The following is a 15601-nucleotide window of genomic DNA, read 5'->3' on the forward strand; positions in this document are numbered from 1 at the left end:
CATCCTCCTGGCACTCACCCTTTACATGTATAGAAACATGAATGAGGTCACCTCTCAGGCTCCTCTTCTCCAAGCTAAAGAGCCAAAGCTCCCTCAGCCTCTCCTCATAAGAGAGGTGTTCCAATGTCTTAATCATCAAGAAGACAAATAAGAGTAAATGTCCAAACTGAAGCTATTAGTGTAACTTGGGAAAGGAGCCTGGTTGCTCACACAATGATTCCACATTAAGAATGACATTCAGATGCAGATCTGCATATGGTGCCAAACCAAAGCCCCAGAGGGAAAAGACTCCAAGGTTTGATCTGAATTAGAATGTGGATGAGAATCTAGATCTTTTCTTCTAGGCCCACTTGAGTGTAGTAGCTTTCATCAATAGGATATTACACAAAAAAATTGGTTTGAACTGGAAAAGACTGTTAAAGGTCACCTAGTCAAACCTCCTGCAGTCAGCAGGAATATCTTTAACTAGATCAGGTTGCTCAGAACCCCGTCCAACCTGACTTTGAACAGTTCCAGAGATGGATTATCTATGACCTCCCTGAGCATCTTTTCCATACAAGGGAACCCCTCACAAAATGCTTTCCTATAAGGGAACTCCTCACAAAATGCTTGGGATATGTTCAGCTACCACCTCCTTACACAGAAAACAGATTGTTCTTTATGGCGAGCACAGTTTCTGTCCTTAGCATAGCCAGAAGACAACTCCCCTGTGCAAAGGAGCTCCAGTTTAACGACATCCTGCCAAGTACAAAAGCACTGCCAGCATCTGCTGGAAAAGAAGGCATCTCACCTTTCCAATCTATCCCTGCCACCTAATCCTTGGCTATGATGAATGGAAACATGACCTCTTTAATTTGCTTATCATATGAGACAGAAGAGCTGCCTTAATGTTTTTAGAACATGTTTATACTACGCCAAATTAATCTAAACCTAATTAGAAGCACTCTGGGTTAAAAGAAAAAGTGAACACAAGCTTGCAGGATGTATTATAATATTCTGGTAAAGTGCAAATCCATCATCCCTAAGATTTCTACCAGATCTGGAGGATGTGGTGGGCAGTAGCACACAAACTCTTGTCCAGCAGAACAAACATTTCTGCAACAAGTAGGTCATGGCAGTTTCTCCAAATGATGGTGCTCTTCAGATAACTTTCCAGTTGTCTCTCTGCAGTGAGAGAATTGCTTGACATAGATTGGATCAACATTCAAGGAGGGTTTCACGATAAGGGTAGTTTTCAGAAGAAATTATCTTCTCTGCTCAGCAAAGCAGCAGACAGGTCAGGTTCCTTCTGAAGCCAGGACAAACAACAAATCAAGCTCCTGGAGTCTAGGAAAATTAATTAACCCCTCTCCAAGGTGGAACTGCTTTCCCTAAACAGACAGAAAATCTTTTCTGCAACTAAAAGGCAACTTCAGTGGAGAAATCAGGGAAGAGCCAGGAAATAAGCTTGAGAATTAGTAGTTAGTCATATTATTCTCCCTCTGCCAAGGTACCCATCTTAATGTGGCCATCCTTCCACCACACAGCCTGGTGAGCCCCACAACAGATGACTGCTGGGAAGAGCTCCCCTCTGTCCCCACGGAAAGCTGTCCTGGAGCTGTTGCCTCTGTGCTGTCCCACCTAAGATATTGAGAGTCCTGTGGGGAGCCTGTAGGGATCCTCTCTGTGCTCAGCTGCTTTGTGTGGCATTCGTTTGACGTGGCATTTCCTTAGCTGGAAAAGGCTCTAGACTTGGTCAGGGTGAACTATTTAACCTGATGTGTCTGAAGAAAGGTTTATATTATTTGCCATGGTGATACAGTTCTGTTACCAACACAGTAGAAACAGCTAATTCAGACTCATGGTTGTCTCCAGAAGCAACAAAAGGAAGCAGGAAGCAATGAAGGAGTGAAGAGGGACATCTGGGGAGAGCTCCCTATGTTACAAAGGTGCACAACATGGCAGAGGACAGAGGAACCTCATTCACTGGGGACAATCAGCATCTAAAGAGGACCTGGCAGCTATCAGAAACAGCAACATTTGTGCCTACAAGGAAGATTTTTAGAAAAAAAAGATAGAAATATTGCCCCAGACAGCTGACAGTGGCAGTGCCTGAGTGAGAACAGGAGACTTAACAGGACTTGGGTGGTTCCCTCCAGCTAGAGTGGTGACAGCAGCCCTGGACATCCACACAGCCCTCACCACTTAATCCTGTGATTGCAGGTGGGACTGACAAAGGACATCTGAGAGGTGTGAGTTGTCCCTGAGTGGTGATGTTGGAGCTCTGTCATCTCATCACCAACCCTCCTACCCTCCTCATTCACCCTGAGACTTCATCATCAGCCCCTAAGTGACTTTTTTTGCACGTGTGCAACTCCACAAAGTTTCCTTTTCATTTCCACTGTGCCGGATCCCAATTTGAGCACAATAGGTGCTGGAGGCAGGAGCCTGTTTTATCTCCAAGGTGATCGTCTATTTGCTTGGTTAAGAAAAGCCACACTTCCTATCACATGGAAAACCTGTTGATTTCCTACTCATACCTATTATAACATAAATAAATAACATAATTTTTAAAGTTCTGGCCTCATTGATTTTTTTTTTCCAGAGGAATACCCAGCTGAGTGTATTTGAAATCCATAATAGAGTTAGACAGGCAGAAACAAACTATGGATGAAAAATAGAGGCACTGTAAATAAATATAGAATGTATATAAATAAATACAGAAGATATTTGTACTTCACTGCTCTCAAAAAAGAGGAAAAAAAGAAAACATCTCCCATATCTGAATGACCCCTGGTATTAAATGGCACTGTGTCTAATTTGGCTTCCATACCAGAACATATGGGGCACTTTCCCTAGTAAACTGGAATGATATCTGAGGTTTTAAACAGTATCTTAACACCACAAAGAGTATTTATTGGATCTCATTTGGTAAGGGCGAGGACTATTTTGCTAGGAATATTTTTTCTGAGCTGCAGGTTGCATACTTGCAGCCTTTGTCTTTCAAATGTTGACGTTCAGCATCTGAAAGAAATTACCGTTGCTGCGGTATTACAGTCAGCCTTTCATTAATCATTTGGCAACCTTCCACCTTCCAAAAAAAACCAAGGGATCTGCTTACTTGGAGGAGCGCAGCCTTCAGATCGTTACGAGTAAGATGTGGGGGCTGAGTGTTAAAGTGTTACTTCTAACACATCGGCTGGTGTGTTTTGGCAGCAGGTGTGTAACACAGCACTGCGGCCACGCTCACAGCCATCAGCCCTTCATAACCTGCATTTGGCTTCGGCATCCTCCTGTGCACGGCTTCGCAGTGCTATACCAAAACACGCAACATAAGGGGGACTGATACGAAAGAATAATGAAAGGTTTCCTTATTTTCTACAAGGAATAACAATCCATACATAATTGATGCCATTGCAACAAATGCAAAATGATTGAAAGGATTTATAGTGGTGCTTAGTGGGGACCATTAAAGTGAGCTTTTTCAATCTAGGAAAATGAGAAGCGCAGAACCAAATTAAAATTGCTGGAAGACTGAAAACTCCTGCATAAATTATCCTCATTCCCTGCCTAATGTAGTTTGAGTTTGCTTATTTGTTTTTACTAGCAGGTAATATAAACCACAGAAATGTCAGACTTGTCAGCCCTGTTTTTCCATTCAGATGATTTGTTCTGCATTTCTACCCTGTCTCACGGAAGGCACACCTTGAAAAGTGCACCAGAGAGGGAAAGCCATTGTGGTGTATGACTTGCAAGAGCCCCAGTCCTGTAAAGGGAAAAATGTTAAACCCAATGTGCCTCCTACCAGCCTCAAAGAAACACAGAATGTCAGAGACTGGAAGAGACCCCAAAGGATCATCTTGTCCAACCCCCTTGCCAGAGCAGGATCACCTATACCAGACTACAAATAGCGTTGTTAATGATAAAGAAATTGAGTTCTAACAGTGACATTAAAATAAAACAAAGCAAACAACAACAAAAAAAAGACCCCACCCTCAAACCCTAAAATAATTCTCCATGCTGAGATTTGTTTTTGATGAAAATGTGATGGTTTGTTTATCAAACTGAAGTGTTTGGTCCAGTCTGCAAAACACAGCACAGTTGCTTGCTATTGCTATGACAGTTTCCAGATTCTTCTGTAAACTTCTCATTCTGCTTGAAAGAATTATCTGCAGAATTAAAAGCCTGGCTGCTGGACCAGGAAAAGTCACTTCCACTGTGAATCTTTGAGTGCCCATTTTAACTGTATTTGGACTGCCCTTGGTAATGCTTTTACTGCTGGTGGACGAGAAGCTCAACATGAGCCAGCAGTGTGCACTTGCAGCCCAGAAAGCAAACCAGAGCCTGGGCTGCAGCAGCAGAAGTGTGGCCAGCAGGTCGAGGGAGGTGATTCTTCCCCTCTACTCCACTCTGCTGAGACCCCACCTGGAGTTCTGCATCCAGTTCTGGAGCGCCTATTACAAGAGGGATGTAGAGATGCTGGAGCATGTCCAGAGAAGGACTATGAGGATGCTCAGAGGGCTGGAGCACCTCTCCTATGGGGACAGACTGGAAGAGTTGGGGCTGTTCAGTCTAGAGAAGAGGATGCTCCAAGGTGACCTTGTTGTGGCCTTCCAGTATCTGAAGGGGGTCTACAAAAAGCTGGGGAGGGACTTTTTAGACTATCAGGTAGTGACAGAACTAGAGGGAATGGAGCAAAGCTGGAGGTGGGTAGGTTCAGACTGGATGTGAGGAGGAAGTTGTTCAGCATGAGAGTGGTGGGAGCCTGGAATGGGTTGCCCAAGGAGATGGTTGAGGCCCCATCCCTGGAGGTCAGGACTGGATGAGACTATGGGCAGCCTGATCTAGAGTAGGGTGTCCCTGCCCATGGCAGGGGGTTTGGAACTAGATGATCTTTGTGGTCCCTTCCAACCCTGAGTGATTCTATGACACTTCTTATGAAATTGAGGGAGTAGAGTGGGTGTGTGTGTGGGGAATGGAGGTAATTTGACTTTCAGATATGTTGTTGTCTTGCCAGATTTGTTACTAAATGTTAAGTCCAGCACTGATCTGTCAGTATGTAGCTGAGAGATGTTGCATTAAAACACATTATAGGGATAACAAAGTGTGGTGGAAACAAGGATGTCTTCCCAAACACCAGTAATTTTTAAACAAAGCAATAAGCCTCCTCAGATCTTTATCAACTGTATTAACCAGCAATCTTCACAACATCCTGCAGCTGGCTTTCATTTTCAGTGGCTGAGCAGATGCACCAAGAAGTGTTCATCTCTTAATAAAGCCCCTCTTCACTGCAGTTCCATTTGGAATTGAGCCACCAAAAAGACTTTTTTCCCCCTTTTTTTCCACCTTCTTAAATTCTATCTCAGGACAGCTGGAATTACAGCACGTTAACAGCTTAAAGAGCACAGGTCAAAACCACTCTTTTTATCTTGAGAACCAGCTATACATAAAGTCTGATCTAAAATCTTCTGCAGGCTCAGGTTCTCCAGTGAAGTCTGGATCATGTTCAGGCCTATCTGAGCAGATGTGGGTGGACTCCCTGACATACTGAGGAGTTAGGCAATGAAAGGTCCTGTTGGCTCAGGGCTGCTCACTTGCCAAAGTACACGTGTAGCTCAAGGAGCACTTCCAAAAAGGAGAGAGCAGCTCCAGTTCTGAAAGATTAGTAAAATGCAATGTTTTCAGATGTTTTTCTCCAGACTGACAAACTGTATTCCCCTAAACTTCTCTCAGTCGACTTCAAACACCATGTCCTGGCTATAATAAGTGCAAGATAAGTAGGTTATGTGCACTGATTAGATCATCGCTCCCTGGTGTTACTGTGGAGCTGCAAAGGGTCTGCTAGTCCTTGCATGTAGAGGAGCACGACTATTGGTTAATTTATTAGATACAAATTAACTGAAATGTCTATGCTATTTCTGCATCAGAAAGTCATTTCAGGCTGCTCAGATGAGAGGAAATCTATTTGTTATTCATATAGCACAGGAAAACATTTTTTTTTCCAGTGTATAGTCAGTTCCCAAGCGGTTTGCTCCAATTATTCTCCCTTCATGCCACATGGACACTTGGGTTATGCAGTATTTTTGTGCTTCCTGGCTGAATATATAGCCATAGCTCAACAAATAGTAGCTGGTGATAGCTACTGCCAGTTATTTTTCTTTCCTAAAAGCTAATGGTGTAGGTGTTCCCCAACAAAAAGTAGGCATGTGAGGGAACTGAGCCACTCTTCAGGCTGGAACGAGGGTTCAGGAATACTGGTTCTGCAATAGGTGACCTGTTCTAAGCTGGAATTACACTATAAGGCAAAATTCACAGCTGAGGAAAGGGCAGCAGGTAATGCAAGCTCATCCAGCTACTTCTGTTTGTTTGTTAGAACCTTCCTTCTGTCATAAGCTGGTTTTAAGCCATGTCTTTGTAGCAGGAGTTTCTGAGCCTTTCAAAGAACTGGGGGTTAGACTGGGTGTATTTCTGGTTTCTGCTTGATCAGCAGACATGGAAAGAGCTGCTCTGCATCTCTTCTGCTTACCTTTCCTGCAGGAGCACAGGCACAGCTCCTACCTGCTGACAGTGCCTTTTAAAGATAATCCTTCCTGTGCCACCAGCAACAATGCACAAAATGAAACTTTGCCCTCAGAAAGAGAGCTTAAAATGGTCCCAGCAAGTGAAAGCAGAGCTTTAGCATATTTGTACCAAGTCAAGCTTATATCACTGCAGGTCCTTCCAGCAGCACAGTATTAGATTGCTTGGGTCCAGATGGCTTTACTGTATTGTCATTCAGTGATTCCCCTTTCATGCCCATACTGGTTTATCTCCCACATGTAAAGATGTAGATACACAGAGCAAAAGGAGCTACAAAGAGACAGAATCATAGAATGGTTCCAATGGCTTGGAAAGGACTTTCAAAGGTCACCTAGCCCAACCCCTCTGCCATAAGCAGGGACATCTTCAACTAGATCAGACTGCTCAAAATCCCATCCTACCTGGCCTTGAACACTTCCAGGGATGGGGCATCCACAACTCTCTGAGCAACCCATGACGGTGTTTCACCACCCTCACTCTAAAGTATTTGTTAACATCTAACTTAAATATACCCTCCTTCAGTATGAAAATATTACTCCTCATCCTATCACCAAACTCATTGATAAAGAATCCTTCCCAACCCATCCTGTAGGTCCCCTTTAAGTACTGAAAAACTGTGAGAGGTACTTTTTACTCCGAGCTGAATAATCACAACTCTCTCAACCTGTCTTCACAGCAGAGTGATTCTAGTCCCCTGCTTGTCTTTGTGGCCTTCCTCTGGATATATTCAAACAGACCCATGAGGTGTCCTCAACCCTACTCCAGATGGTCAGAGCCAGCCTGGGTGTGTATCTGCCATCTAGTCAGCCTGCAATCAATCCTTGCTCTTAGGAGTGCCTATAAGTACCATATATAGTTGCTTTTGCATTCTCCTCCTTTATTGCCTACACTGGATTTACAACTGGTTTGAACATGCAGCCATTATAAATCACTGATTGCAAACATTTTCCTAACATTTAGCATTTGTCCTTCCCAAGAGGATTCCAGAGCCAAAAACGCTTTCAAGAAAACAAATGCAAGCATTATCTGTTTCATTTCCACCCTTTCACAGAGCACAGCCACCTCTCTGAGAAGTAAAATGCCTTCTGAGATTACAGAAGCATTAGGCTGCCTGGCAAAAGCCGAAGTCAGACAGCCCTTTAATTTCTCCTCCCTGGAAGAGGAACCAGTGAGATAGCAAACTCTTGGGAGGCACAGATGTGTTCAGTGGGCTGGCTGAGGAGCCCCAGTCAGAGCAGAGGCTGTCGGCATGTGGCTGCCTTTCACTGAGTATTGCTGGACATCATAGAAGGCTGCCAAGCAGATAGTGAGCTTGAGGTGCAGCAAAATCAGGGCAGCTTTCACAGGAACATCATAGAGTGTCATACAAGGAGATAGGGATGAGCGATGGCATTCCTTGGAGATGGATGGGAGTCTTAAAACTGGCTACTGCAATGCAGAAAGCAGAGCTCAAGGGCTCAGCATAGGCATGATGAACTTGACATGAAAGCAAGTTTAGAGCAGTGGTGGGAGTTGGAGGAGAGTTCAAGATTAAACGTTTGCCAAAGCAGCAATTAATAGGCCACCATTAATTCTCCCCTAAGCGCAGCAGTGTCATTTGTTGTTTGCATTTTACTGGCCCTGAGCCACCCCTACCTGTCTCTAGGGTGAGCTGCTGCCCTAGAAGTTAAGTGTAATTTGTAATTGCAGTGAATGAGGGCCTCTAAGACTTCACAGCCACCATGACCTCCCCCCAGGCAGTGAACATCACCTACCATTCACCATCCCAGCTTCTCTATCTGGAAAAATGCAGATAAAGTCTCTGACCTCTTTCTCAGGCACATTTCAATCCACTGCCAAAATAAGTCCTACACACTATTATTTTTTAATCACTCTCAGGATAATCTGGGACCTTGCCTTCTCTATGATTTTTTAAAGAGATTTCTCTTTCCCTGAAGTATATCACCTTTCAGATACCTTCAGTGATTTGGTCCATCTCTATTCCCCACCTAGTCTGACATAAAACCCAGCAGAGCTTCACTCTCATAGAGCTGACGACTCGGTTGGTACACCCAGCTCTATGAGGCAGCTGCCAAGTGATGTATCAAAAAAACCCAACACCATAAATTAAAATAATTACAAAAAAACCCAAACCAAAAAATAAACCACTTTAGGCCTCCTTTAAAATCCCACTGAACCTTGGGAAATAGGTTCAAGATTTTATCTGCTTCAGGTAGACAACTTTGGGAACTGTGGAGGCGAAGTCGTCAAAGTCAGTGCCAGAGTAAAACTAAGGACTTTGATAGGATAAGCTGTGGTTGTTTTCTGCTCTGTATATGCATGTAGAAGGTTATCTACAGCTTTCAAGGCACACAGTTTGCCTGCATTGTGTTTTGGGATTGGTTAATGCAGCAACCATGGTGTTCCTGCCCCTGCCTTCTATAGCTTCTGATAAGAGCAAAGACAACATGAAGTCACATTTCCAAGACTCCACAGTCAGTGACTAAATAGTCTGCTTAGGCTTTCCAGCATAGGGGTTTTTTTTTGCACTTTAATACAGAAAAAAAAATAAAACAAACCCAAGATTAAAAGAAAAGGAAAAAGCTGAGCTTTCCAAGCCCAGTTATTTAATGATATTTGTTATCAGATGAAAACATTTAATGTGAGCCCATATCCCTTAATAAATAAAAGAGTTTCTCACTTTCTTAAGTTTCTCACCTTGTGACCTCGGAGGGAGGGGAAAAAAAAATCCAGTTTTTCTGACAGGAACCCTAGGTCATAACAGCATATTTCCACAGTGCAACACAGCTCTTACTACCAACCTCTCTCAATATTTCCTGGCTTGTATGGATTAAGAATCAGGGAAGCAAAACTATTTTTACAGGTTTGGTTGTCTGGCACGCTCGCTATTTACTTAAGCTGGCAGTTTATGAGAAAGCAGCCTCCCTCTCTCTCAGCACTACTCCCACCATCCCACACTGTTAAAAAGAAGTGTGCTTTTTGGGCAAGAGAATCATGCTAGTTCAATCTCCAAGTTAATACCTATAGAATAATCTAACAACAATAATTCAAAGCTCTTTTCCTAGAGGCACTCACTTCCAGCCCCTCGAGCTATTGGAAATTCAGCAGTTGTCATGAGGAAGAAAATTATCCTCTCAACCTGTTCTGATCACTCACAGGTTCTTCCCACCCTGGAAAGTCACAGGATCACAGCATGTTGGGGGTTGGAAGGGATCTCCTTAGATCATCAAGTCCAACCCTCCTGCCAGAGTAGGACCATAGAATCTAGCTCAGGTCACAGAGGAATGCATCCAGACAGGGCTTCAAAGTCTCCAGAAAAGGAGACTCCACAACCTCTCTGGGCAGCCTGTTCCACCGCTCTGTCACCCTTACAATAAAGAACTTCTTCCTCATGTTGAGGTGAAACTTCTTCTGCTATAGTATATCCATTGCCCCTTGTGCTAGCACAGGGAACAACCAAGAAGATTTTGTCCCCTCCTTCTTGACCCCCATCTCTCATGTATTTATAAACATTGATTAGATCCCTTCTAAGTCTTCTCTTCACCAGACCAGAACCCTTGCTTTACATCAGGAAGACATCATCACCTGAGGAAGCAAATGCTAGCCTCTTGTGAACTCTTTACCAAAGCTGAGCTGCAGAGAAGAAGCAGAAACAGAGAGGAATGAAAGCTCTCAAGGTCTTTCCATCCCACTCCAAGTTCTGGAGTGGCTGGTTGGTGTTGTATTTGTTTTGTTTCTGCAGGAACAGACTGCAATATCCATGGAGATGACGTTAGAATGCCAGGAAAGCCTAACAAAGATGTCTGTTGTGCCTTGCACTGAAAAAAGCAGATGTTTATTAAAAAGTCAGCCAAATGACTTATGTGCCACTGACTCTGAGGACAGTATAGCAGTCCTGCAGTGTTTAAAAAGTAATACTAACAGCAAAAAAAAAACCCACCCCACTCACTCGTTGCTACTCAATGGTAACTGATGTGCATACCAGAATGGTCACTTCTGTTCAAGTCTAAACAACAGGGAGATGGTTGGCATCTCACTGGCTCAAGACTTGTATTTATTTTCAGTACTTAAAACCATAGGTCACATCAGTTATTTGGAAGGGACTGAAATTGATACAGGCTGCTTTATAGCTCTGACATTTCTATTTCCCCAATGGATTGCATTAAAGGTTATTGACCTGTTTAGGACTGAGTAAGCCCTTAGAGAATGTTCTCTGGAGACTTTGGCACAAAAAGCTGTAATGTTTCTTCACTTCAGTATCAGGCCATTCCAATTACTAGATGCTTTTGCAACTTCAGAGGGAGGGAGAAAGGGATTTACATCTACAACTGAATTTCCAGCATGCTTTACAATATATGCATAGTCTCTGTTATTTATTATGTGTCCTTCATTCTCTCTCTCCACTCTCTCAGATTGATACTGTTTAATCAATCACAGTTTTGCAGCCTGGCTCCATAAATTTCACCCACTCTGGCTTTGTCCAAATGTCACAAAAGAGCTGAGAGTTCTTTCTGAACCATGAAGAATCAATGTTTAAGCCATCCCCTGGTGTGATGATGTATTTAGTAAACAAGACTAAACTAGAATACACCAGCAAACTCACTCTGCTTTCTGAATCACTGACTGTGGATGAAGTGCGTATAAATAGTTTGGAGGACAGGAGGGAAGGCATACAGAATAGCAGATTTCTTTCTGATACTACTTGAGTAGAGGCAGTAGCTGGGGAGCCCTCCTACCCCAATGTACTACTGGGGGAGAGTGCTTCATCAGAAATACTATACTGCTTACAAAATAACCTCAGAACTCATAGATTTGAGCTGGAGCAATTGGATTCCAAGCACTGTATTGGCTGTCCATTCCAGATGGCTTCTCTGAATGTTTCTTATGTTTCATATAAATACATTCAGAATGACACGAGTTCCACCTGTAAATTATCTAGAACTTGATATTCCCTTTGGGTAAGGTAATACTCTTATTATTAACTAAAACAACATAACAATCTCAAAGGGATCTCAAGAGGCTGCTGAGAAGCAGATAGACTGCTTCATTAACCCTGCCTTGGACACAGCAATTTGGACAATCAGTAAATTAAGTGTGACTTTTCACAGGCAATGAAGTTCATAGTTGGGTACCTTACTCTTATGTCTCAGTTATTTGGGTATGGTTAAAAACTCTAACAAACAAGAACACACACACAAAAAAAATAATGGTTTAGACAGGGCAGAAACAAATCAGCAGTGACTGAAAGATAAATACATCCAGATCTGTTTATCAGCCATCCATTCGAGTACTGAAGCATAAATAACTGATTTGCTTTGAATTACATTTCTGGCTTTTGCCAGGAATCACACTGGCAAGCAGAGGAAGTTGAGCAGTTTGAGAATGGTCAAAGGAGATTGCTTTTGCTCATACTGAATGTCCAAAAGAGTACACAAAATTCTGCTTACTTTGCTTTTTCATCCTTATCAATCAATCACTCACAGGATGTTAGGGGCTGGAAGGGACCTCTAGAGATCAAGTCCAGCCCCCCTGCCAGAGCAGGACTACAGAATCTACTTAAAGTTGCACAGAAATGCATCCAGACAGGGCTGAAAAGTCTCCAGAGAAGGAGACTCCACAACCTCTCTGGGCAGCCCGTTCCAGTGCTCTGTCATCCTTACAGTAAAGAAGTTCTTCCTCATGTTGAGGTGGAACTTCCTGTGCTGTAGTTCATACCCATTGCTCCTTGTCCTATCACAGGGCACAATTGAGAGGAGTTTGTCCCTGAGCTCTTGACCCCCAGCTCTCAGATATTTGTAAACATTTATTAGATCCCCTCTGAGTCTTCTCTTCACTAGCCCCAAAAGCCCAGGTCCCTCAGCCTCTTCTCCCAGGGCATTGCTCCAGCCCCTTTATCATCTTTGTCGTCCTCCTTTGGACTCCCTCCAGTACATCCCTGTCTCTCTTGAGCTGGGGAGCCCAAAACTGAACACAGTATTCCAGGTGAGGTTCTCACCACGGCAGAGTAGAGGGGGAGGAGGAGCTCCCTTGATCTGCTGGCCACACTCCTCTTAATGCATGCCAGGATCCCATTGGCCTTCTTGACCAGAAGAGCACATTGCTGTCTCAATGTCTAAAACCAAGAGAGAACTCAACTGAACATCTGCAGCAGTATAGAAAAAAACAGTCATGGCCCCCAACAAAGGCAATCTGGCATTTACAATGTAATTAGTTGATATCAGGAACTGTAAGGTGGTCAATGCATCTGCACATGGGATTCAATTGGATTCATTCTAACTTCTTCATCCCTTTCTGGTAACAAATTCTTAATTTTCAATATCTAAACGACTGGCAATTTGCATTGTCATCAAAAATTCATGACACAAAGAGTTGAGCTTTGTGATTTGCCACATTTGTAGAGATTAAAATTGCTTTTATGAGGTCTGCAAAGCTTGTCTCTGAAGCTCATGCTGATTATCAAAAAGATTAACCAGAGTTTTCACACACAAACAAAAATTACGCTGTCAAAACAACATCTTCTCCTTTTACTCTTCCTCTGCTCAACCGAATGGAAAGTTTTATTCTCAAGACTTTCTCATTTCACTTGTAAACAGCATAAATCCCAATGGAAAGGCTGAATTCTTGACAGATTTTTAGACAAAGATCCCCATTTTGCAATTGCTTCTAGTCACACAGACACTCAATTATGTGACTGCCTTTGGCACTCAACATTTGGTGGAGGAAAATCCAGCTCTGCAAATCTTTGTGCTTCAGATGCGTTCAAAAACTCTGTTCTTATGAGTTACAGTGATCTAAAAGAGTGCAAACAAGTCTCAGTTAACCACAGGAAAAAAGACACCAAACCAGAATTTACTTTGAATTTTGAGAGTCTAACAAATAAAAAGCTGCTAGATCTCTAGGCTTACAAATACTCATGAGTGCACCTGTAACAGTATAAATAGCTTTTCCTTGGGAAGATGCTTGGCTGCTTTAAAAGTGGATATATAGGAGGATATCTTAAGACCCTAAGTAGATGTCATGAGGACAAACAGAGAGCATAGTTGCATAGTTCACAGCAAGACCTTTCTGGACCTGTCTTCCAGACAGGAAGAAATCATAGTTAATGAGAAGTTTTTGATTGCTTTTTATCTATAACCATTTGGAGTACTTCAGGCTCTCTCCAGAATCAAACATCCTTGCAAGTGCTTATGGTTACTGCCATTAATCTCAAGTTATCCATAATCCTTAGGCCAGCAACTGACACTGTTTTATGCTCAGGCTGTACCAGGGAAGCTGTTTTGCTTTGCACAGTCAGTGGGAGCAAGGGCTAAAACATGGCATCAAGCCAATGTCTTAAAACAAGGGTTAAACCAACTCAGCTCTTCTACTCCTGTTATAAAGGAGAACAGCCTCACCATCTGTGGAGTACAAGAACAGGGCAGCATATTTCTTGGAAAATAGGCTGACATCCAATAATCAAGAAGAAATTTAGGCAGGTTTACAATCCTAGCGAGCATCCTACTGAGCAGGGAGCACCTCCCTCCTGGTATTTTGATATGAATGCTGAGAAAGCCAAAGAGAACTGAGAGTGACATCTTAGCTGCTTGAGAGACTCCAGCACAGAGCCACAATGACAATGAAGGGAATAGAACATCTTTCTTATGGGGAGAGACTGAGGGAGATGGGGCCTTTTAGCTTGGAGAAGAGAAGACTGAGAGGTGACCTCATTCATGGTTATAAAGATGTAAAGGCTGAGTGCCAGGAGCATGTAGCCAGGCTCTGCTTGGTGATGCCCGACAAGAGGAGAAGGGGCAATGGGTGGAAGTTGAGGCATAGGAAGTTCCATGTAAACATGAGGAGCAATTTTTTCCCTGTGAGGGTGACAGAACACTGGAACAGGCTGCCCCAGGGGTATCGTGGAGTCTCCCTCTCCGGAGATATTCAAAACCTGCCTGGATGTGTGATCTGGTCTAGGTGATCCTGCTCTGGCAGGGGGATTGGATTGGATGAGCTTTTGAGGTCATTTCCAGCCCCTGACATTCTGTGATTTTGGTTAACACTGAGAAGGGTTTACCTCTGCAATTTCATTTTGGGATTAAATGCATCTCTCTAGCCTGGACTTAGGTTTCCAGCTCTGTTTGAAAGATGGACTTGAAAGCAAAAACTTTCCTCTTGGACTTTCCTGCTAACACTGAAGAGACTGCTGGCTTAAAATTCTCTAAGTTCAGTTCTCAGACATCTACCTCATCCCATGCACTATAGGCCACACATAGGAGCCTACCTACTCCAGGAATTGGGAACTCTCCCTGTTCCTGCTGCTACTGCAAGGTGTGTTGCATCCCGAGCCTACAGCCTGATGTATGCACCACCTGAGTTCAATGACTTTTCTTTGTGTGGATTGAGTTGAACCCATTTAGGCCAAAGTTTCTTTGGTAAAACAACTGACTCCAGCAACCTAAATACAGTGCGAATCTGGGCTCAGAATGTGGTTGCTGAAAGCTTCTGCGATTTGAGTTACTAAGCTCCCAATAGTCTTCATGGGAGTTGAGGCACTATACCTGTAACAGGTGGTGTTTGCCTTTGACAGAAGTCAGCAGGAGCTCCCTCAGAAATCAGTAGGAACTTTTCAAGAAGGGCAGACAACCCCTACTCAGCCAATCTTGTTTTAATCTCTACTCAGGGAACAAAACTACTACTTCTCCTTGTCACTGTTTTCCCTGATTTAAGCACATCAGAGTCATTGCTAAGCTACTTCATCAGCCTTAGAATATGGATAAGTAAAACCTAAACATTTATTTGTTTAAAACTCCATTGTAGGTTCACATAAATATGCAAAATCTTATCCAGAGAAATTCTTTTTTTGCAAGAAAGTGAATTTCATTCCTCCTTTTTCTTGGTGTGTCATTTAAAAAACTAAGAAAGATATGCCCCAAAAGGTCTATTTCTAAAGAAGAACACACATTCATTCAAGTAGCTACATGCCCCATGTCCAAAATGGAAGCTGAGCAGCCTTTAAGGAGAATTACACCTACAAGACCTACATTTGTAGGAGTTTGTATTGTGC

This window comes from Pogoniulus pusillus, chromosome 10, assembly GCF_015220805.1.
Source record: "Pogoniulus pusillus isolate bPogPus1 chromosome 10, bPogPus1.pri, whole genome shotgun sequence".
Taxonomy (NCBI): domain Eukaryota; kingdom Metazoa; phylum Chordata; class Aves; order Piciformes; family Lybiidae; genus Pogoniulus; species Pogoniulus pusillus.